Genomic DNA, 24973 nt, shown 5'->3' with positions numbered 1-24973 from the left:
AGAGGGTTTCCCTTTCTCCATGTCCTCATCAACATCTGTTATTTGTTGAGTTCTTAATTTTAGCCATTCTGACAGGTATGAGGTGGTATCTCGTTGTAATTTTGATCATATTTCCCTGATGCCAGGTGATGCTGAGCAGTTTTTCATTTTTTTCGGCCATTTGTATGTCTTTTTTGGAGAAATGTTTAATTCATTTAAACAGATACATAGCATTCCATCAGACTAAAAATAAAGTGAGGGATAGTAAAATTATTTGCATTGCATGCTTTTGCCAATACAAACTATGCCACAGTAAATATCTTCTTAAATATCTCCTCGAATATATGTGTGAAGTTTTTCTAGGATTGATTGATACAAATGAAATTGCTGGTAAAAAGTTGTATACTGCCTTAATTTTACATTCAGATCTTCACACTTGGTTCATTAATTAATCAGAGATTTATTTTGTGTGTGCTATAAGAGATCTATTTGACTTATCATTTTCCATAAATAGCTAATTATTATAGAATCCTCTGTTGAAGAGTTCCCCTTCAACTTGTAATAGCATTACTATATATGCCAGATTCCCATGTATATATGGTTCTTATTTCTTTCCTCTTTGCAATGAGTCTATTTGTCTATACTTGTGCCAATATCAAATGATTTTAATTATTTTAACTCAGTGGTGCTCAAAAAGGGCAATTTTCCCAGAAGAGGACATTTGGCAATGTCTGCAGACATCTTTGATTGCCACAACTGTAGAAGTAGAAGCCAAGGACGTTGCTAAACATCCTACAATGCGGAGAACAGTTCCTTAGAACAAAGAATGCTTGGGTCTATCTAAATGTCAACAGTACCAATGCTGGGAAACTCTGATGTGACTAAGTAATACGTTGAGACATTTGGCATAAGACTTATTTGGAGTTTTAAGTATCCCCCACCCCACTGCCTTTTAACCTTTGCTTTCCAGAAGTACACTGAATGTGCTTGGTTTTTTATTCATTTGTATAGATTTTAGAATTAGTTTCTCAAGAAAAACCCTTTTAAGATTTTAATTAATTTGCATTTAGCTAATCGATTAATATGGCAACAATTGACAGTTTTATTAGATTGATTCTTCCTATTTAGTGTGGTATAGATCTATGTTTATTTTGGTCTTTTGAACCTGATTTCTTTTTGCTGCAATTTTTAAAATTATATGTTATTGTTTGTTGATGCTATGTAGGCATGTGATTAATTTTACATACTAGTATTTTATATTGTTTCATATATTAATAGGGCACCTAGCAGGCTCAGTTGGTAGAGTGTGTGGCTCTTGATCTTGAGATCCTTAGTTTGAGCCCCATGTTAGGCACAAAAATCACTTAAAACAATTAACTCAGCAATCTTATTGAACTCTTCCAGTCTATCTAAATTTTTTTTTTTAGATTCCCCTACATTTTTCTTTATAGGCATCCATCTATCATCTGATAATAATGAGGAATTCTAAACTTTCTTCCAATCATTACACGCTGTATTTCTTTTTTTGTTGTGTGGTAGTGTTGTGCCCTTCACTACCATGTGATGACAGGAGTGATGGCCAATCTCAATCATAAAGAATGACATTTTCTGTAGGATTTTAGTAGGTACACTTACTAGGTTCAGTAAATGTCCTTCAATCTCAAAGTGCCATAGGATATTTAATATGAACTCTAAAAATAATTTAACCTGTGAGTGGTGAATTAAGATAGCACACTTGATTCTCCATGTCACATGCATAAAACTGACTTAATCATGCTCCTCTGTCACTAATGAATGGAGGCTCTCCTCATCAGATCATGCAAGACACCTGGTTGGTGTCTGGTTACGGTTCATGTCATTTATTTTTCTTTTTGTGCTCCATCACCTTTGCACGCTCCCACCTAGACATCCACTTATCTCAAAAGATCTATGCATGCATGCATATGTTTATATGTATGAATGGTACTGTAAGATGCATGTATTTAACTTACATTAATAGTCATCTCATTCAGTTTCTTATTTATTTTACTAATAATTTTGAGATATCGTTTGTTTGAACATGTAATTCAGGCAGCCCATGTGGCTCAGCAGTTTAGTGCTGCCTTAGTCCAGGGCCTGATCCTGGGGACCCAGAATCAAGTCCCATGTCGGGCTCCCTGTATGGAGCCTTGGAGCTGGCTTCTCCCTCTGCCTCTCTCTCTCTCTGTCTCTCATGAATAAATAAATAAAATATTTCTTAAAAAAAGAAAACGTAATTCATTACTCATGATTGCTAAATAGTAATTAATCTTTGACATACGTGATGGTTAATTTTATGTATTAATTCGTTTAGACATTGGTGATTAGTTGTTTGGTCAAACATTAGTGTAAATGTTTGCTATAAAGGTATTTTTTAGATGTAACTAATATTTAAAATCAGTTTTAAGGATCTCAAGATCAAGATTTAAAATCAGTTGGCTTTATCTATGACAAAGGATTTAAGAATTGTACAATGGAAAAAAATAGTCTTAAAAAAATGATGTTGGGAAAACTGGACAGCTCCATGCAAAAGAGTGAAATTGGAGCACTTTATTACACCATATACAAAAATAAACTCAAAATCCGTTGAAAACTTAAAGGTGAGACCTGAAACCATAAAACTCCTCGAAGAAAGCATAGGCAGTAATCTCTTTGGCATTGGCCTCAGCAACACTTTTTAGATATGTCTCTTCAAGCAAGGGAAACAAAAGCAAAAGTAAACTTTTGGGAGTATACCAAAAAATAAAAAGTTTATGCACAGCAAAGAAAACCATCAGCAAAATGAAAAGGAAACCCAGTAATGGGAGAGGATATTTGCCAATGATATATGCAGTAAAAGGTTAGTAGCCAAAATACTCAATGGGTGATGGGTATTAAGGAGGGCACTTGTGTTGAGCACTAGGTGTTGTATGTAAGAGATGAATCACTAAACTGTACTCTTAAAACTAATATTATACTATATGTTAGCTAACTAGAATTTAAATACAATTTTTTTAACAAAGGTTAAGGGCCAAAATATATAAAGAACTTAACTCAACATGAAAAATACCCACATTTTCCCACTAAGACATACAGATGGCCAATAGACACATGAAAAAGGTGCTCAACATCACTAATCATCAGAGCAATGCAAATCAAAACTACAATGAGGTATCACCTCACACCTGTCAGGAGGCTAGTACCAAAAAGACAAGAAATAGTTTTTGGTAATGATGTGGAGAAAAAGAAACTCTTGCATACAGTTGGTGAGAATGTAAATTGGTACAGTCACTGTGGAAAACAGTGTGAAGGCTCCTTAAAAAAATTTTAAAAATGTAAACATCATACAACCTAGTAATTCCATTACTGGGTATTTACCCAAAGAAAACAAAAACACTAATTTGAAAAGACCTATGTGCCTCTCTGTTTATTACAGCATTATTTACAAAAGCCAAGATATGGAAGCAACCCAAGTGCCCATCCACAGATGAATGGATAAAGAATATGTGGCATATATGTATAAGCAATTGACTACTACCCAGCCATAAAAAAAGAATGAGATCTTGCCATTTGTGACAACATGGATGGACCTAGGGTGTATTATTCTAAGTGAAATAAGTCAGACAAAGATAAACACCAAAAAGTGTGACTACAGTATGGAATCTTAAAAAAAAAAAAAAAAAGAAAAGAAAAAAAAAAAGAATAAACAAACAAAAAAAAGGAAAAGCAGAAGTAAACCTGTAAATACAAAGAACAAACTGCTGTTTGCCAGAAGGGAGGGGGATGGGGGATGGGCAAAACGGACAAAGGGGAATGGGAGGTACAGGTTTCCTGTTATGAAATGAATAAGTCAAGGAAATAAAAAGTACAGCACAGAGAATATAGTCAGTGGTATTGTAATAGTGTTGTTTGGTGACAGATGGTGCCTACATTTGTGCTGAGCATAGCATAATATAGAGACTTGTCAAATCATTATGTTGTACACCTGAAAGTAACGTCACACTGTGTGTCAACTGTATTTAAGAAAAGAAAAGGAAAGGAAAGGAAAAAAAAAAGAAAAAAAAAAGAAAATCAGCTGGCTTTAGGTAAAGCAGATTAGCCTTCAAAATGTGGATGTGGGTAGGCCTCATTCAATCAGTTAAAAAGCAAAGATTGAAAATAAAGAAAAGAAAGGATTATGCCTCCAGACTGCCATACAGAAATTCTGCCTAACTGTCCCCTTTTGGATTCAACTTTCATTTGAATGTCAAACCTGCTGGCTTGCCCTATAAATATGAGCCTTGCTACCCCCAAAATCATGTGAGCTAATTCCACAAAATCTTTCTATGACTCTCTTTGTTTTCTAAAACCGTGGCTCCAGGTCTTACTTCCACCACTAGTACATGAGAATACTTATTTCTCCAAGCCCACAAAAACACAGTTTTTGAATTTCAAATGTTTTACTTTTGTGTGCGTGTAAAAGGTTTTGAGCAAAGGTTTGGAATTCCATTTCAATACATTAAAAAATATAGTTTAATTGGCTAATTTTTTCATCAAGTCTAGTGGTTCATATATTTTGAGAAATTAACTCATTTTGCATAATTTTATGCACTTAATTATGTGTATTTCATGTACCTTTTCAATACTGTATAAACCTGTTAATTTTGACGTTATATCTACATTACAGCCAGTATTTATTTTCATCTCTCTTTTTAAAAATCATGTTTGTCAGAGGTTTGTCTATCTTAGAAAACAACATGTAGTTTTGTTTTCACATTTTAATTTTTTCTTTCCTTATCTTCCCCTATTTTGTTTTCCATTTATTTCTGCTTCTTGATTTGGGTATACTTATTTCTATTTCTCACTTGTTGAATTAAAGCATGAGTTTCTTTGTTTCTGAACTTATTTGTTTTCTGCTAAAGGTAGTTAGAATTATAGATTTTCCTTTTATAGGGTGGTTTTTTTTTTTTTAACAATCTACTCATTTTAAACTGTAGGATATTCATCATGATCCTATGATTCATTTGTAAGTATTTGCTAATTGTGTTTAGGATTTTTTTTAAACATAAGCTCAATGGATATTTAACAAAATTATTTTAAGTTTAGATATTAAATAATGATATTGAAATTTTGTCATTTTTAGTGAGCTTTTTATTGAAGTAAAAGTTTTGTACAAAATTTGTATAAATCTATAAGCAAAGATAGTAACAGGATTGCAGGATTTACAACAAATGAAGCAGTAATTATATGACAGCAATAGCATAAAAGACCAAGAGAAGAAAAATAGGAGTATATTTTTGTGAGATTGTTGTACCAAAGAGGAACTTAAATAGTTGAGTTTTGACTCTGTTAAGACATATAAACCCCGAAGCATTACTAAAATAATAAAACTAATAAGTAATAAGTTGATATTAGATATAATTGATTTATATGCAAAAATGAGATAGAATAAAAACATAAATAATCTTTAATTAATCCAAAGAAGGATGAAAACCAGGAAAAGTGGAATAAACAACAAATGAGAGATAGAAAAAAAAGTAAGGTGGTAGTTTAAAACACAACCCTATCTCTATCTACATTAAATGTAAATCACCTAAATATTCAATTAAAAAGCAGAGATTGCTAGGTTGGAAAACTTATCAAAACCTTAATATATCCTTCCTGCAAAAAACAGACTTTAAATACAAAGAAGCAAATAGGCTGAAAGTAAAAGTATGGGGAAAGATATACCAAATTAGCACTGATAATCGAAAGAAAACAAGAGTGTCTATTTTAATTTCAGAACAAAAAATAGTTCCATAAATATATGGTGTCATTTCATAATGATAAAAAGACTGTAAGGATATGCCAATCCTACACTTTTATGTACTTCATTATAGAGTTTCAAAATATAGGAAGACAAAATTGAAAGACTTGCAAGGAGCAACAGACAGAATTTGCCCAAATAATAAATGCATAGGTGAATACATTTCCACAATCTTCAGAAGTTTCAAATCAAGAAGTGTGACATTATTGGCATTTTGGAAGTTCCTCTTCTCTGTAACCACTTTTCACCAACTCTACTTTTCTGCCTTCTAGCCCCATAGATAAGTTTTATCTTCTCCTAGAATTACTATAAATCTGGACACCTGGGTAGCACAGTCAGTTAAGCCTACGACTCTTGGTTTTGGCTCAGGTCATGATCTTAGGATAGTGATCTCATGGGTCATGGGATCAAGTCCCACGTTGGACTCAACATGGGGTTGGCTTGGGTTTCTTTCTCTCTCTCCCTCTGCTCCTCCCACCCTCATGCTCACTTGCTTTCTCTCTCATAAATAAATAAATAAATAAATAAATAAATAAATAAATAAATCTTTAAAATAAAATAAAATAAAATAAAATAATTATAAATCCATTAATGTGATTGCTTTTTGTTCATTGGCTTTCAATTCAAAATTTTATTTGTGAGATGATCTATGTTATGTATAATTGCACATTGTTCACTCTTATTGCTTTATAATATGCCATTGTATTATTATACCTAAATGTACTTACAGATTCTTCTTCTGGTTGACATTAGAATTGTGTTCTTTAGGAGCTATTTTTGGAATTTTGCTGTCACGAGCTTTCTCATACTTGACTTTTGACAAACGTGTATTTATTTCTCTTGAGTCTAATAACAAAGAGTAGAATAGCTGTATCATAGGGTATGTGGATATACGTCTTTACTAAATATGCTAAAAAGTTTATTAAGATGGTTATGTCAATTAGCACTACACAGCTTTAGTCCTTACCAATAGTCAACATCAGGGCTGTGAGTGGAGGGAAGCAACTAGGGCAGAAAATTGAAGAAGTGCTCACTCTCATTGAGTTCTGCACGGTGGCCACTTGCATGAACATTAAGCAAAAAGAATCAGTTCCTACACAGACCTAATAAGGTTTCTCCTTCAGATTTAGTTGCCTACAGCACAAAATTTATGGATGCACTTACTTTCAGATTTGTGCAGGACTCTGCACTTGATCAAATTTAAGAGTAAGCACCTTCTTATATTTTGCACCTGAGATGCTTCCCTCACCACACTTCACTCTCAACTCTGCTTGATATAGTCATTCCTTTCTATTTTCTCAGTATATGTGTGGTGCTATTACACTGTGGTTTTTATTTACATTTCTCTGATGGCAAATGATGTTGAGTACACAGTACATTTTCATGTTCTCTTTTGTGAATTGTCTGTTCAAGTCTTTTGTCCAATTTTAATTGGATTAGCTATTTTCCTGTTATTAATTATTTGAAGTTCTTTTTGAATATTCTGCATGCATCCTTTATTTGATCTTTCTATTGCAAACATCTTCTACTCTGGCTTTCCTTTTTACTCTTGAATGGTTTCTTCTCATAAATACAATTCCTTAATTTTAATTGAGTTTAATTTATTAATAGATTTCCCTTTTGGTTACTGCTTTTTTGTCCTACCCCAAGGCCACTAATTCATTCTACTATGTTTTCTTTAAAGAGCTTTATTGTTTTGCCTTTTACATTTAGATGTACAATATACTTGAAATTGATGTTAGTGCTTAATGTGAGATCAAAGTCCAATTTTTTTAATGTATGGATATAAGTTAATTCAGCATCATTTATTAAAATTATCATCCTTTCCCTAGTCTACTCTAGTGTCATCTTGGCTCATATCAAATGTACCTATGACTATGATCTCTTTATTCTGTTCCATTGGTCTATTTCTAAAAACTCTTAATTTTCTATAGCCATATTATATATATATATATATATATATATATATATATATATATATATATATAATTTATGATTCAATTTGTTTAATCCTTCTTCAGTATTTTTCAATAGGTTTTGTAGGTTTTCAGAGGAGGACTCTTGAGAGTCTTTTTTTAGAATGTCAAAATTATTACTAAGTATTTGATGTTTTTTATTCTAATATAAAATGTGTCTTTATTAACCTTTTATTTCCTTTTTATCTGTAACTGGTATATAGATATACAACTGGTGTTTTATAATAGCCTTATATCAAGCAACCTTAATAAATTTACTTATTAGTTTTAATATTTTGTATATTTTGAAAGTTACATAAACAACTGTGTCAAATGTAAATAGAAGTTGTGATATCACCTTCCATTCCTTATGCTTTAAATTGTTTTCTTTGGCCTTATCACATTCAAGTAGCTTCAGGAGTGATGGTAGCAGGCTTTCTTTTCTGACTCAGTCTCTGGGGGAAGCTTTTTGGATTTCACCATCAAGTATATTTGCTACAGGTTCTTTTTTAGATACTGTTTATCAGATGATGGAATTTACTGTGTAATTACAGATTAGTAGGAGGATTTTGTTGTTATTGTCATCAGTAGGTGTTGAATTTTCTCAAATATTTCTATTGAGATTGGTTTGTCATTTTTCTCTTTACTCAGTATGATACAAAAATTAATTGATTTCCAAAGGTTAAACAACATATACAGTCTCAGAATAAACCTAAACTTGCAGGGGGCATTACTGTGTGCATGCATGCATAAGAATGTATAATTTTCATTATCATATCATCTTTGTAAGATTTTGGAAGCAAATTTTGCTGGCCTCTTGAAGCTGTTTAGGAACTGATTCTTTTTGCTTAATGTTTTCTGAAAGAATATGTGTCAGTAAGTTTCATGCTTTTTCTTTTACATTTGTACAAATTCACCAGAGAAACTACTTACCTTAGAAATTTCTTGTGAATAGTTTATAGCATTCACATTCAACTTTATTAATAGTTAAATGGTTTGCAATTTGAGAATTTCTCTTGATGTTAATTTGGGTAAATTGTGGTTTTTTTTTCCTAGAAATTTACCAATTTTAGTTGCATTTTCAAATTTATTTTCGTAAATGTGATTATAATTATTCCCTGCCCTCCTCCTCTTCCTTTGCCTCCTCCTCCTCTTCCTATTTCTAAAATCTACTATGGTACCTCTTTTATTATTCCTGATAGTATTTTTTAACTGAAAGTCTTAATAGAATTCTATAAATCTAACTAGTCTTTTCACAAAACTAAACTTGATTTTATTCATTTTTTTCTGTTGTATATTTGGTTTTGATTCTACTAATGTGTCTTGTTTGTATTATTTCCTTATTTTAACTTAATGTAGGGTTAATTTACTCTTCTTTCCTTATCTTCTTGAGATAAAAACATAGGTTATTGGGTTTTCAGGATTTCTTTCTTAAGTGTATTTAATTATGGTTATTTCTCCTCTAAACAGATTTAAGTTTATCACACCTGTTTTAATAAGGTGTATTTTTATTATTTAGTTCAAAATATTTTCTAATTTCCAGTGTGATTCTTTTGATCCCTGGCTTATTTGGAAATAATCTTATTTTCTGAAGAGCTGAGAATTTGCTTTTTTGTTATTGATTTATAGCTTGATTCCACTGTGAACAGAAAACTTAGTCTGAATACAACATTATTTTGAAATTTGCTAAGCTTGCTTTAAAGCCCAGTATATGAGTATTTTTGATAAATGTCCTATGTCCAATTGAAAAAAAATGCATTTTCTTATCCCTGGGGGTAGAGATCTGTGTGTGTCTATTAACTCAGGTTTATAAATGTTGTTTTGATTGGCCATATGCTTTTGTTGACTTGTTCTGTCAGATATTAATACATCTCCTACTACTATTGGGTAATTTTCTATTTCTCACTTTATTTTTTTAAGATTTTATTTATTTATTCATGAGAGAGAGAAAGAGAGAGAGAGAGAGAGAGAGAGGAGAGGCGGAGACACAGGCAGAGGGCAAAGCAGGCCCCATGCAGGGAGCCTGATGTGGGACTCGACCCTGGAACTCCAGGATCACGCCCCCCGGGCCAAAGGCAGGAGCTAAACCGCTGAGCCACCCAAGGATCCCTATTTCTCACTTTAGTCTTTCTATTTTTATTATATGTATTTCAAGACAATATCATTAGACACATAAATAATTACAATTTTTATATGATCTTGGTAGATTAACCTTTCTGTTATTATATAATCTTCCTCATTTTCTCTGACAATACTTTTGTCTTAGAGTCTAACTTTTTAAAAATATTTAATTTACTTATTTATTCATTTGAGATAGAGTGAAGAGAGTGAGCAAGCGAGTGGGAGAAGAAGCAGAGTGAGAGGGAGAAGCAGATACAGGGCTGGATCTTACAACCCTGAGATCACGACCTAAGTCAAAATGAAAAGTTGGATGCTTAACAGACTGAGCCACCCAGGTGCCTCTTAGAGTCTAATTTATTAATATATTTAAGCTAATTTTCCTTTGATTAGTGTTTGCCGAGAATGTCGTTTATTCATTAACTTGAAATTTTTGATACTCTCATATTTAAAAAGTAAGACTTGTAAGCATTATATGTGTTTTCTTTTACTTTGATTTTATGTTTTTTGCCTTTTAATTGGAGTATCTGAATCATTTAAAGCACCATAATTAGCACTTTATTGTACAGCTACTGTATTATTATTTTTTAAAGTTTTAAAAAAGATTGTATTTATTTATTGATGAGAGACATAGAGAGACAGAGACAGGCAGAGAGAGAAGCAGGCTCCCTGCAGGGGAGCCTTTTGCAGAACTTGATCCCAGGACCCTACATCATGACCTGAGCCGAAGGCACTCAACTATTGAGCCACCCAGAGGCCCCCAGCTACAATATTATTTGTTTTCATTTTTTTCTCCTCTTTTATACTACTTTTCCTTCACGTTTCTTGTACATTTTTGGTTGAATGCTAGATGTCATGTATGACAAATTTTTTTCATGCATGATAAATTTGAAAGGTTATGCATGGTCTATCATTCTCCAGCATAAGCTTCTCCCTTATAAGGCAGATTGAGTAGCAACATATAAAATTAATCAGAGAAGGAGGTTATTTAATTCTTTTGCAAGTATCATGACTGTTATTATTGGTCTCACCCACCCCTGGTATCCTGGTATTCAGTCCACTAGTTCTTAGGGATGGTTATAAGATGTTCTTTTGTTTTTTGTTTTTTTTTAACTAGCTGTTTACCATGATACATTTTTACACTGAAAATTCCTCCTGGGGACACCAACAAAATGTTGGCGTTACTCATTACTACTCTGAGTCTACTTCCTCAACAGAATCATGGCTACCCAGGTCCTGGGTTATTTGACGGTTCAAAATACATTTGCTTTCTCAATTCCTATATGTTCTAAAATATTCCTCAGTTTCTTTATGTCTTAACAGTGGTCTTCTGCCTGACTTGTCACCAGAAATTTGCAAAACCCTTGAAGGATGAAGCTGTAACAGAATTGGGCATTTCTGTCTATGATTCTCTTTTTCCTGGATTCTAGCTCTTTTGGCCCTTTGAGTCTTGTTTTCTTGGCAAGCATCTAATGCCTTAAAAAATTAATATATATATATAATATATATTTGCACATGGGCTTTAGGGGAAGTGTGTATATATATGCAAGTATGTGTCTATATATTTATATACACATATATTTATTTACAAATTTATATATTTAAATTTCATCTTGATTTTCTAAGTTTTTCCAGCAGGAACCAGTATTAGTCTGCTAAGATCAACTTTATCTTAAAGGGAAACATAATTCTTAATGGATTATCATATTTTTAATTTTTAATCTATGAAAATACTCTGCTTTTATATCTCTGATATTTCTTTGCCTTTTCTTCTAAATTACCATTAGTTGAGACTTGTACATGATATTTGCTAATTTTTGTTCTCTCCATATTTTTACCAGAGAGTTTAGGCTAGGTTAGCAAACATTTTCTTAAAGGGACAGATATTTTAGGCTTTGTGCACCATATAATAAAATACCTGTCACAACTTTTCAACTCTGCTGCCACAACACACAAGAGATAGATATCACCTAAATGAATGAGTTTAGCTCATTTTATTTACAAAAAGGGGTGACAGGCCCTTAGGTCTCAGTTTTCTAATCCATAGCTTAAATTACATTGGTGTAATAAATGTTCTCAAAATATCAGTGGTCCAAACCATCCAAGAAGTAGCTCATGTATTTCTTGCTCATGTTAGATGCTAATTTTAGATTCATCAAAGATATTCTGCTCATTGTAGTTACTCAGAGTCACAAGCTAAGGAAACTTGTTACCATTTAGAGAGAAAAGAATACTCTAAGAATTACATGTTTGCTTGAGAAGAAATACCCACTAGTTACTCATTGGCCAGAGCACGTCATGCAAACCAATCCATGCATAAAGTACCAGGAAACGTAACCCTATATGTGGCAGTAGAGCAGTTAAAGAACAGACACATTTCATGAGTGATATGAATGCCAACTTTTTGGGGTTTTAAGCTATCTTCCATAGTTTTCATGTATTTTTCCTTCTGATATTACAGTCCTTAGATCTATTTTCTTAGTTACCATCTTTTGATTCAGGTATGTCTAGATTTTTCTAAATGTCTATTTAAATTTTAATTTGAATGACTATATTTGATTTTTAAAAATTCTATATTCTGTTTTCAAATATGCCATTTAAAAGTATTGTTCTCTACTTACCTTCATGTTTTCTACATCTTTATTCATTTATTTAATTTCTTTAATAGTTTAAATCATATCCGGTGGGTATCTATTTTGTGTTGTTTGATCTAAGTCAACCTCTTATTTCCCCACCTTAATATGCTACAATGTCATGACACATGCTCATTCTCATGAAACTTAATTCTCTTCTTGTTACTGTCACTCTGGCTATTTTCACACTAGTGTATTCCACCAAGTTGTGGAACTAAAAGACTTTATTTCATCCTTTGAGGCAAATGTCAAAATTAACATCATGCTAATGGGAAAAATCATGTAAGTGGCTCATAAAGAGAAAAATTTAGGCTAAACTAGATAATTACAGATTTCCCTTAAAGCCCATTATCATCAGATATAGCAAATCAAATACTATATTTTTAACATAAAACATAAAGAGGGAAAAATACATACCTACTTTTTGTCAGACATTCTGGGTATGTTATTTCATATAATCCTCACCATCCTGCATGCTAGATATTTTCTAGAGGAGGAAATAAAATAAGAAACATTAAAATTAACTTGTCCTAGGTCATTCAGCTGCTAAATGGTGAAACTAGGACTTGAACCATGGATCCTACTCAGTGTCTACATCCTTTTGACTACTGCATCCACATCTCCTTCCTTTGAGGTTGTAAAACAAAATCTATTATTAATTATTAATCTATTATTTGTTTACCACCTGCAAATGAAATTACAAGAAAATGTCAAAAAAAATTAAAATAAATCAATTTAAAAAGTCTTCCCTGGGGGATCCCTGGGTGGCGCAGCGGTTTGGTGCCTGCCTTTGGCCCAGGGCGCGATCCTGGAGACCCGGGATCGAATCCCTCGTCAGGCTCCCGGTGCATGGAGCCTGTTTCTCCCTCTGCCTATGTCTCTGCCTCTCTCTCTCTCTGTGTGTGACTATCATAAATAAATAAAAATTAAAAAAAAAAAAAGTCTTCCCTGGAATTAGCTCACCAAGACCTCTTCCTTCCTACCTGAATACATGGCCAGATAACCACTTTCGATTTCTGCAACTAATCTACAAATGATTGAGTCTCAGAATAACATAAACTGTGAATTATCTGACAAAAAATCTGAAAATAATAGATTGTATATCTGATGTCAATTTTTAAGGCATAGTAAATATTAAACATTAACAATATAAACTGAGACTGGTCTGTAAGATAATGTTGTCAGGTTTCAGAATGAGAAATTATGTGGGTGTGAGTGGCTATTCGTCGGTTCTCTGATTACTCAAAGCAATTACTAAAATATGAAGTTAAGTGATTGCTCAAACTCAACAAAATGCATGGTCAACAGGAACCAGGCAGTTCCTATTCATTGGAGTAAGCAAAGGAAAACATATATTAGGGATTTACCCCATTAACTTCACCCTATCACCTTTCTCAAATTTAGCATTTAATTTCCAAAGAAACAGCAATGGGAGATCTCCGTGTTTATAGTTGATTAATTCAGTATCCCCTGGCTAAATATGAGTCCTGCAGAGAGTATTGCTCATATCCTCAAGAAGTTCCTGAGGCCTGAATAATAAATAATAAATTTGATGAAAAAAAAAAGAAAATATTCGATGTTATATCTCTAAAATTCACTGAAATATTCAGATCATGAGAATGGAGTTTAAATTTTTATTAATTTCAGTGTTTTAACTTTCTTTTCATCAGGGCAGAGCAAGTCTGCTAAGGACATCACTTGTTTTAAGACAGATTTTCAAGAGGTCCCTTCCCACCAAATAAAGAGTGGCCCCTTAGCATTGTCCATAATAAAATTTTGGGTCACAACTAGCTACCCAGAAAGATCCTAACAGGCTCCTTTTCAAAGAAATATGAACTCAGAGTTGGGAGATGCGCGTTATAATTCCAATTTTTGCCTCAAAATATCTGTTTGACTTTGGGCAATTAAGTTAATCTTTCAGAAATTCTGGTTCTGAAACTGTAAAATGAGAATTATAATGCCTGTCTCCTGCTGAGTAGATCAAATCAGGTAATGCACATGAAAGCACTTTAACGTAAAAGTGCTATACATTTGGGAAGAATTATTATTCTTTGACTCTGAGCTGCCCTTCAGCTGAATCCACTTGTAAAAACGTTGGTGAGATCCAAACATAACTTTTTAAAGTGCAGACTCTCTTGACTGCTGACTGGTAAGAATGAATCAAGCTAGAGAATATGATAAGTAAAAAACAAAAAAAGAAGAAATATGTGTATTTAATGTATAAAAGAAAAATATATTTTATATATGTATGAATATATATACACGTATATATCATTCTGCCACTCATCCCTTTGAATTAAACACTTAATAAACTGTGGCAGTTTTTCATTATTTTTTCCCCATGCTCTGAATAGAAAAAAAAATTTAAAGATTTTATGTATTTGAGAGAGCAACAGAGCACAAGCAAGGAGAGCTGCAATGAAAGAGGGAGAAGCAGGCTCCTCACTAAGCAGGGAGCCCAATGTGGGGCTCAGTCCCAGGACTCTGGGATAGTGACCTGAGCCTAAGGCCTTTAAACGATTGAGCTACCCAGGTGTCCCTGGAAATAAATTTTTAAACTATTTTTTTCACATCTTGATATGTCATGAACTCTTTCCATGGTATTACATATTTTATTTATAACATCACTTTATCAGCTTCTTATAATGTCATCACTTTATGTGAGAATTTTAATACCTGTTTATTTGTTTGTTACTCTTATTTACTTACTTTTACACTATAAATGGTGAAGTGACACATTTCATGATGCTAACATAGAAATTTCATGATGCCATAATCCCTTGGTCTAGGACAGAACCAGGTTACACTTTTGTCCCAGTGTAAACATTTATGGAGCACCTTTTACTCACAAAAGTGTGAGTTTGGTCAATAACTTATACAACACCCTATTTAGTAGTTCATAATAATTGCTGTTAGAACAAATCCTGAAAGCAGGATTGGTGAGTCCATTAGAAATTATGCCTATTTCCTAAGTAATGTGAAACATATATTCATCTTCTAAAATGAAGACATTAAAAAATATTCCGATCACAGAGGCGCCTGGGTGGCTCAGTTGGTTAAGTGTCTGCCTTTGGCTCAGGTCGTGATCCCAGGGTCCTGGGATCGAGTCCCATGTCAGGCTCCCTGCTCAGCGAGGAGCCTGTTTCTCTCTCTGCCTTTGCAGCTCCCCGTGCTTGTGCTCTTTCTCTCTCTGTCAAATGAATAAATAAAATCTTAAAAAAATATTCTGATTACATACATAGGTACATATTATTGGAAGCTTTCAAATAATGCATCTCTGTGGCTTCATATTTCAGTCCTGCCATGATCTCCATGTGACTTCAACATTTCCAAAGCCCTGAGAAAGAGAAGTCCAATCTAATGATATCTTGGGATACATCTCTTCGTCATGAAGAGAGATTTTGAGTTAGTCCCTTGTATATTTCCAAAGTGGCATCATGCTTTCTCTGCACATGCTGATCCTTCAGGTTAGAACATACTTGCCCTCTCTTTATTTTGAGAAGCCCTTTTTGACCCACTGTTTTCTTCTCTCCTACCATGTTGATATTGAATGTAGTGTGTCCCAGAAGTGTAGCTTCAAGATACAAGCCGGCTGTTTGATTTATACCAGACTTGGATTAAATGAGAAATAATCTATTCTGTCAAGCCGCTGAGGTTTTAGGGAGGGTGTGCTGCCATAGCCAACATCAATTACCCTGACCAAAGTAGAAACTGGCCCCCCAAAGGATGCACTGACATTACATCAACCTCGTGTATGTGACATTGGATATGGTTGAGCAGTGAGCTAGGGAGAGCTTGGGACTGGAGGATAAAAAGAGGAACCATGTCTAACAATGAAAACAGTGAGAACAGTTATTAGTGATATGCTAGCTACTACTCTGGATTTAGGAAGGTATTACAAGAAAGAGGTGGGCTCAATAAAGAATCAGCCTATTTACAAGCAGAAATGAACTGGAATAAAATAGAAAGAGCCTGGAAATCTGGGGTCTTGTATGGTTGGAAGCTCTAATTGCTTCTGAAGTCCAAAGCATAAGAGGAGGTACTAGAAGATTCCTTGAATGACAAATGTCCAGAATAACCTCTCAGTAAGATAGAGTGATTTGGAGCGAAGGCCGAATTGAGTCTGAGAGTTGGTTTTAATCAAGTTGAGAGGGAGGAGTAAGGGCAAACATGAAAAGTAAAATAACACTCTAAAACCTATGTCTCTTAAGATATGCCAGGCATGCTTACTGGCATGAGGAAGGTAAGTAACATCTTAGTTTACAATTCCCTGGACTCAGAGCCAACCCTTCTGCCTAATGGAGAGAATTCTGTGTATCTTTTGGTTTGTGTTGGATGCTTGTGCCACTTATCAACCCACTGCCTCTGAGCTCCAAATCCAAACTTTGTGACTGGTAAAAACGAATCTGGACTCTTAACTATTTTCTCTATGCCAGCTGCACCGATGCTGCTCATGAGATTCTAGGAGGGAAAGGGATTTGTTCCTTGCTTCTAGTGTGTTCCCTGGGCACGCTCCTATGGTGTGTGAGGCTTCACCATGGTCAGGCTCCTGCAGTGCATGGAGGCCAGGAGCTCCTGGCAGCCAGCAGCTTGCTTGGCATCCTCTCTGTGAGTGTTTCTTAGTAGAGCACCCACCTTTGAGATGCCTCTTTGAGAATAGATTTCCTAGAGGGAACTTTCCCAGCAAGTTCCAGAGGGTAGATTCCCAGCAAATCCCCCCGGTATGACATCACCGTGGCTTCTCTGCCTTCGCGGAGTCACACAATGGCATCCCCACTCAGGCTGAATCTCAGCTCTGGATGCTAGGGAGGGGGAGTGGACACTGGATAAGACTCTTCCTTGGGGATGCTATCTCAGCCCCACAGATGTGACTGCTCCTTCTATCTGCTGTCCCTATATGCTTTATAGTTCTCTTGACTTCTAACTTGCTAATCCCTGATTACTCCAAACTTCTATTATAGATAGTAGTTCTTTATATTAAAGTTTCCCTGGTCAAATCACTATGTGGTTTCTTTCTTCTGATTGGACCAGAGCACTGACTGGGGTTGAACTTGGATTGTGTCCCGTGGGAAGGTCAGTATATTTCATACCTAAGGGAAGAGAGAATCAGGATATTTAGTGACCAAATGGACTTACCATGGCAAAGAGAATTTGTGCTCCCAAAGTATGTCTTGTGATTGTACCTGTTTCCCAGTCTTCTCTGCAGGTAGGTTATATGTTATCCAGAACCCTGTTTTTTATTAAGTAGCATAGCATTTGTAACACCAGAGAGGGTCTTAGCTACTGACTTTAAATTACATTATATTGTAAGACCCCTGAAGGTGGGGATCAAAGCTTAGCAGCCAGCATTGTATTCCAGGAATCCAGCAATATAAACAATACTTAATAAATATTTATTGATAAAATGATCTCCTCATCACTCAAATAGGTTAGGTTTCTTGGAGACTTACCATGTCTCAGGCACTATTCACATTGCTTTGATGAATCCTCTCAGCTAAAACAACAACCCTGCCAGTTCTATATTATTATTATCCCCAAACAGATGAACAAAGTAAGGAGCTGAAAGGTTAAGTTTCTCTAAGACAAAATGCATTTCAAAGCAAGAAAGACTAAATCCAAGCCACCCACTTGAAATGTTCTACTACACCCTCTTCCCATTGCAATCGGGATTCAGACCAAATAACCAGTGTATTTGTCTGGCTTTCTTCCTTATTCTGACCTCTGGTTTGTTTCCCACTCAAGTGACCAGTGAAAGCTCAGGAAAAGGAGCACTGATGTAAAAGATACTTGCTTAACCAAAGCACTGAGACAGCACATCTGCAGGAAAACACCATATGAAGCTTGAGGAGACAGAAAGTCAAAGACAAGCCACGCAGTGATCCTAGCAGGAGAATGTGAGTGTCAGGAGTGGCAAGAAGCATGAGTCCGATGGCTAGAGAGTGGCAGGGGTGGCACTGGGAATGTGGCTGTTTACAGCAACGCAATGCTAGAGCTCCCCTAGGGCATGAAAATGATGCATGCTGTAAGGCCTTGAGGGAGGACAGGTTTTGTTTTGTTTTGTTTTGTGTCAATACAGTTCCCCAGAAAAATAACATCCAGTTGGCAGATAAGTCCAGCCTTCTTCCTTGGGTCTGTTCACCTCTACGAGGGCCAGCCTTTTTACATGCCCTGACTTAGGTGGCCGAAGTATCCCTCATAGGCATTTTGGTATTTCAACATTGGTCTCCAGCCATCCTGAGAACTCCAGCTGCCACGTCAAGATCTCATCTCTTGCTTTGCCCAAGTGCCCACATGGTGATATTCATTTGACTCAATCTCAATTCTGTTAAGCACTCAGGGCTAGGTGCTTGCAATACTGAGTCTCCCTCTAGAGAAATGGAACAGCCCCCCACTTTCTATCATTTAGAAACATGTTTAGCTGTCTGAATTAGAAATTCTGATTACAGAGGCTTTAAAGAACAAGGTTTTATTTTTCTCCCATAATAACAAGAGTGGTAGGCAATGACTACTGTCATTTTTTTTTAACTTAGCCGTCTTAGTTCCAGCATCTCTGCCATTCCTGTGTCCTTCACTATTGGTCATAGAAAGGCTGCTGCAGCTCCAGCCATCATATCTATACACAAGACAGGAAAACTCTGGAAGGAGGAAGAGGTGTTGGAAGCCATATTTATTTCCTGTAATCAGAAAAGAAAATGTTTTCATGGCTCACTGCTTCCCACCCTCTTCCCAATAGACTTCCACTTAGATTTTATTGCCTAGATCCAGGTTGCAAGTCTTCTTATAGATGCTGGAAAATTGAGAATCAGGTTTATCAGGATTGTCTCTGAACAACCATGCTTTGGGTGGGCACATTGCTCCATTACCAATAAAGTAGAGATTCTCAGAGCAAAGAATCCTGGGAGACTAAATACTGAGTGGGCAATGGACTGTATTGGCCACACCTCTTGATTATTTTAACGCATAGGACGCTCCTCTGCTTCTCTTAGCTCTATTATCATGCATCTTGCAATTTGTCTTTGAGGTCCCTGCACGTTTTGACATTGTATGCAGGATCCAGGCAGTAGAAGGAATGAGTCACCTTAGAGCTTTGCAACAGGTAGCCGCTGGCATGTGATAACTTCACAGGTTGAATGAAAAAGGTGAATAGTCTTGTTACATTCCTCCTGTACTGATGTGAAAGCACCAGCACATAGCCTGGCACACAGTGTGGTGCTGTGTCTGGACTTGATGTCCATCTGGTTCAGATGTCTAGATTAGAGGACTTGTCAGAACGTACTGGTAAGGGGCAGTTTGCCACGAGAATACATAAATCTAGAATGTCCACAGCCTGATCGATGCCTGGCACACAGTGAGAGCTTGTGAGAGCTCTCCTTTTTTTTTTTTTTTTAAATCATTTCTTTCTTTCTTTTTTTTAACAGCTTTCTCTGTTTACACTTTGGAAATTACTCTTGTCGGTTTAGAAGCCCCTACTGACAGAGCCAGGCTCTAGTGAGGGTGGCTGAGATGCTCTAGAGAAATTAGCATGGCAGAAACCTGAGGGCTGTCACACACATCTGTCACCTCCCCTGCCACCTCTGAGCTGGTGGCCAGGGCCCTTCAAAAGCCAAAGGGACAGGATGTGATGCTCTTTTTGTTCAAGTCTCTTTCTGAGCTTCCCACAGCTGCAGTGGGGAATCTTTTGTTTATATTTGTAAACTAAGCAGATGTGACATGGAAGTCACCAAGGGGAATGACTCTGGAACATTGAAATGTGGTTTTTACAGTCATATTTCTAATCATAACTGCCCTTTAAAGCCCCACATAAATCATCACCTTAAGTTCCTCTGCTTTGCCATCTCAGTGTGGCTCTCAGATGTCCCACAGCATGACAGGGACAAGATTTCATGTTTAGTCAGAGCTGACACTGGCTAGGCACTAACACTGACTCTTGATGTTTCCATAAACTCTTTCCTCCCAGAGCTGTCGATGGAAACTGAGAAATGCGTTCTAGGGAGAGACAACCCTGCAGCCCTGCTGGGTGGTGTGGCCACAGTGAAGATGGACACATGAAGGCAGGAGGCGCTGCATCCCAGCCCGGTCCTGGAACATCAGTCTCTTTGCTGTCCTGTCATCATTATGGTGGAAGCCAGGAAATGTGTCCCATCAGCTAGAATTTGCCCTGCCCTCTCCAGCTTCTCCTGAGCCATCCCTTTAGCTTAGCTGATATTCTGTCTTACGGCACAGCCAGCAGATCCAAGCATACAATTAATTTAATGTCACATGTACAACCACGTCCACCCCCGTAGTGACACACGGCGCCCGCCTATCTTTGCCAAGGGACTTATACAACACCAAACAACCTGATTGATCTCAGGCATCACACAGGACATGAGGAGGGGCCTCAGTGGACAAGAAGATAGGATGGAAGGGTCTGGAAGTGTGGGAAGGGAGAGGAGTCCAGGAAAAAAACAGCTGAGTTCATTTTCATGCCCATAATAACAAGAAATTCTTTCCAGCCTGGGGGACTGTAAAATAGGCCAAGACCAATGTGACCCGGGCTGCAGTGTAAATTTATTCTACGCCTTGTACATTTTAACTTAAACCTGTGTTTGTCCAATTTATTATAACACCAGCTCAGGAGATGTGCTGGGATGTATCTAGGAGAAGAACGGTGCAGAATATTGGAGTACACGTTATTCTCCTAGCCACAATTTTCTCAAACATGGTATTTTAAAAATATTTATTAATGTATGTAGGGTTTATCTGGGTTGTCTAGGAAGGAAGAAACCTCATTATTCTCCTCACTTTGTATCTGGTACCCAGCATGTACCAGCAACAACCACTAGCAATGCCATTAAAGCTAACATTTATTGTGTGCAAAGTATGAGACAGGCACCACTTTAAGTACTAGACTAACTGGTTCCAGGGGCTATAATCTTAACCCCTATACTATATTGACCCCCCCCCCAACTTGTAGCTATCACATAGTAGTTACTTCAAGGAACACATGCCAAGGGCTTTGGGGGTAGTTTGCTTCTTCCGTTACTTCCTTGTTACTTATGCACAGTTTACAATGGTGAAGAAAAGTCACAGAAGGAAAAAACATAGGAAAAAAAATACAAAAAATACCAGGAGCTTCATTTTCCCTGTCCTTGGTTCATTTCCTCAAATGGTCTATGGTCCTAAATGGATGACCCCCCAAAGCATTACTTAGTCTTTGGCCAACAAAGAGCTGTTAGGCTTTTTTCTTGTTTGAACAGCTTTCTAGACTCTTAAAGACAGATAATAAAGAAGAAATCATTTGATGCCTCTATTTAGCCATTGGAAACATTTGGTCACAGCACTCCCAGCCTGCAGACACATTCCGAAGGTTTATCAGAGCATGAGTCTCCTTGGAGAGGTGAACTCACTTCCTCTCACTAGCTGACAGCAGCTTTTAGCTGCATTTCATAATTCTGACCTTTGAACACATATTGGAACAGATAATGGACAGAAAACACTCTATTAAAAATATAGAGCAGGAAAACAGTGCCGTCTAATGACTGTCTCATTTTTGTTTCTATAACTGAGATTCATTGTGGAATCTGTAGACATTGGAAATGATCTTGCCCAATTTGTTCAGTTTTTAGATGGAGAAACAGAGAGATTAGGAAACTGAAATAAAGCCACAGAGCTTTGCTTTTGACAGGGCTCTAACTAAGGTCTTCTGATATCCGAATAGGAATCGTTTCCAATGTAGTGGTTCCTAGGGCAAGGGAGCCTACATTATCTGAATTGTATAAAATACTAGGGATTACAAGGAGACGGTCTGAGGAAAGGGCTCAGGACCTGATACATGGAAAGTGGATAGAGTGAAGGAAAGTGCAAGCAGGCAGCTAGAACATTATGCTTGAAGAGGGGAGGCTCTTACAGTCATGTTTAGGGACCATTTTGAAGGCCAGGTAGGAGTTAGTCTGTGTAAAGTCTCAAATACCAAAATTAAAGGTAATGCTGTATTGTTGATAATTCTAGTATTATTCATTCAATTGTGTTCACAAATTATGCCTCCATGTTTAGACGATTGATTCAAACTTTGCCTTAAAAAAATCACCATGGAGACCGTAACTGACTAACAATTCTATCTCCACCAGGAAGGCTCTCACAGACAGTCAAGCCCAGAATGTTTTTCTGAGCTCTTAAATACTGGCTAAGAAAATCTTCCCATCAGAAAGAAAATCAGTCTGGATTCATGTAACTAGACTTAATAGGATGAAATTTCTCCAAAAGGTTAATTTCTGCCTTCAGCAAAACCTTCCTAATGGGCCATTATATGGTAAACAGTGGAGCAGGAGAATGGGGAGTGTGCCATAGTTGATGTCATTGCAAAGCAATTCTGGAGGAAAATACAACCCTCAGGTCCAGCCCATGAAGACCAATCCTGCCCTTGTCTCATGGGGTTGACTACATGTGACCTAATTGATTGTTTTCCTCTAAAGACTGGTGATTTGATTTATTCCCAGCAATTCTCCTTCCTAACAATTGCCTGGCCTCCACTCCCAGGCAAATCTATGCAACCAGAAGGAAAGGGAAGAGTTCCCATGCACCCTTTTCACAGCAGCTCAGATCAGTTCCCTGTCCAACGGCAATCCATTTTAGAACCCGAAAGATCTGGTCTGTCGGCCTTAATCAAGTGACCCAAAGTATGGCTGAATGTCTCCTCCCCACATTCAGAAGTGTTGACGGATCCTAAAGTTAATTATCAGGTGGATTCTTGTTGTAATGCCACCTTTAGAAAATCACTCAGTTAGGACGCCTGGGTGGTTCAGTGGTTGAGCATCTGCCTTGGCTCAGGGTCTGATCCCAGGGCCTGGGATCAGATACTGCATCAGGCTCCTTGTGGGGAGCCTGCTTCTCCCTCTGCCTGTATCTCTGCCTCTCTCTCTCTTTCTTTTTCATGAATAAATAAATAAAATCTTAAAAAAAAGAAAATCACTCAGTTGTTTATGTGCATGTTAAGGAACTAACTGTACATGATACATTAACAGCAACTGATATAAAAGCGTTCTTGAGAGGGGTGTTTTGACAGAAACTGTGGACCAGGTCTGGGGAAACTTGAGTCCTCTTTCTTTGCCAATTGACCTTAGAATTCAACTTATTTAAGCCTCACTTCCTCCATCAGTAAAGTTTTCAAGCTACATAAGATACATTTGAAGTCCCTTCCAGCTTTATAATTCTATGATTACACAATTACATTTATCTTGTCCTTTAGAACACCAACCACAACCACAAATAGGCATTTAATAAACATTGCTAGATAGCATCAAATATGATTTTTTCTTTTTTTACTGCTTGTATGTCTTCCCCCAAACTATTCCAGATTTTTAAAGTACTCAGCTAAAGATCCTGCAAATTGCACGTTTCATTTTGTTTATGTATTTAGGCAACTATGATGCCTTCAGGGTTATGGTTATAAATGATGGTATTGGCTTGTTTTAAGAAGCAAATAACTCCAGGAAAATGTCTCTCAGTAGAATTCAATGTGTTCCCACCCAAAGTCCTCCCCCACCCCCGACCACACATAAGTACTTTAAAGTTTCAAAATGTGTAAAATGAAAAAGGCACGTCAGCATGGAGAGAATACAACAAAACAACATCAAAAACAGCACTATTCATTTTGTAGCTGTATTTTTCTTTAAAAAAATATTTTATTTATGTATTTTAGAGAGAGAGAGAGCATGATAGGAGTGTGAGCAGGGGCAGGGAAGCAGATGGAGAGAGAGGGTGAGGGGAAAGAATCTCTAGCAGACTTGGGCTGAGCTCGAAACTCCACCCAGGGCTCAATCTCACAACCCCTAAGATGATGACCTGAGCGGAAACCAAAGAGTCCAATGTCTACCTGACTGAGCCACTCAGATGCCCCTTGTTGGTATAATTTTCAATTCAGGACCTTAACACTTTTTTTTTTTTTTATGTGGAAGAGTATCAAAACAATTGCTGGGTATTTCTGCTATTATCGTTTTATTTCTTAGATCCCAAAATCTTGAAATGGAAAGCTAATACTATTTTGATATCATGGAAGACACACATGTTCCCTTTTACTCATATCCCAAAAATTGTACCATAATAACTGCTTATTTACTGAAGAGATCTGTCTGCAGCAAGAGAAAATATTTGTTATTAAAAGGGGTCAAACTAAAATGATCACTTCTAACGAAGCATTCCAAAGGCCTCCCTTGCTTTCTGGCAATTAGAAAATAAACAAGGCTCTTAAAATAGTGCCCCCAAAACAATGGAGCTTCTCCTCTCATTGGCATCCATCCTCCTCTCCTCCTGCCTTATTGGACTGAACTCTGATACTTATATAATATGATAAATATGTTGCCACATGCATCATTTCATTTGTTCATTGTTGTCCCAAATGGAAGGCAGGACAGTGTTTTTATTTTCATCCTAGAAGGCTTTTCAGAGACTTAACTACTTAAGTTAACTTAAGAAGTAGTTAAGTCTGGTTATCTGTGATTAAACTGAGACAAGAACCCAGGTCTCTT

General features: G+C 36.4%; 1 long non-coding RNA gene across 1 annotated transcript in view; it reads left to right on the top strand.

Annotated features, from left to right (window-relative positions):
* Positions 1-22451, top strand: part of LOC144297463 (uncharacterized) — a 35494-nt gene extending 13043 nt beyond the window's left edge. Inside the window, exons 2-3 of the long non-coding RNA XR_013364521.1 lie at positions 18210-18361; positions 20425-22451. This is a non-coding gene — a long non-coding RNA (uncharacterized LOC144297463). The remainder of the gene's footprint in view (positions 1-18209; positions 18362-20424) is intronic.
* The last annotated feature ends 2522 nt before the right edge of the window (positions 22452-24973 follow it).

Source organism: Canis aureus, chromosome 2 (genome assembly GCF_053574225.1).
Source record: "Canis aureus isolate CA01 chromosome 2, VMU_Caureus_v.1.0, whole genome shotgun sequence".
NCBI classification, from domain to species: domain Eukaryota; kingdom Metazoa; phylum Chordata; class Mammalia; order Carnivora; family Canidae; genus Canis; species Canis aureus.
This window is presented reverse-complemented; position numbering and strand designations above follow the sequence as displayed.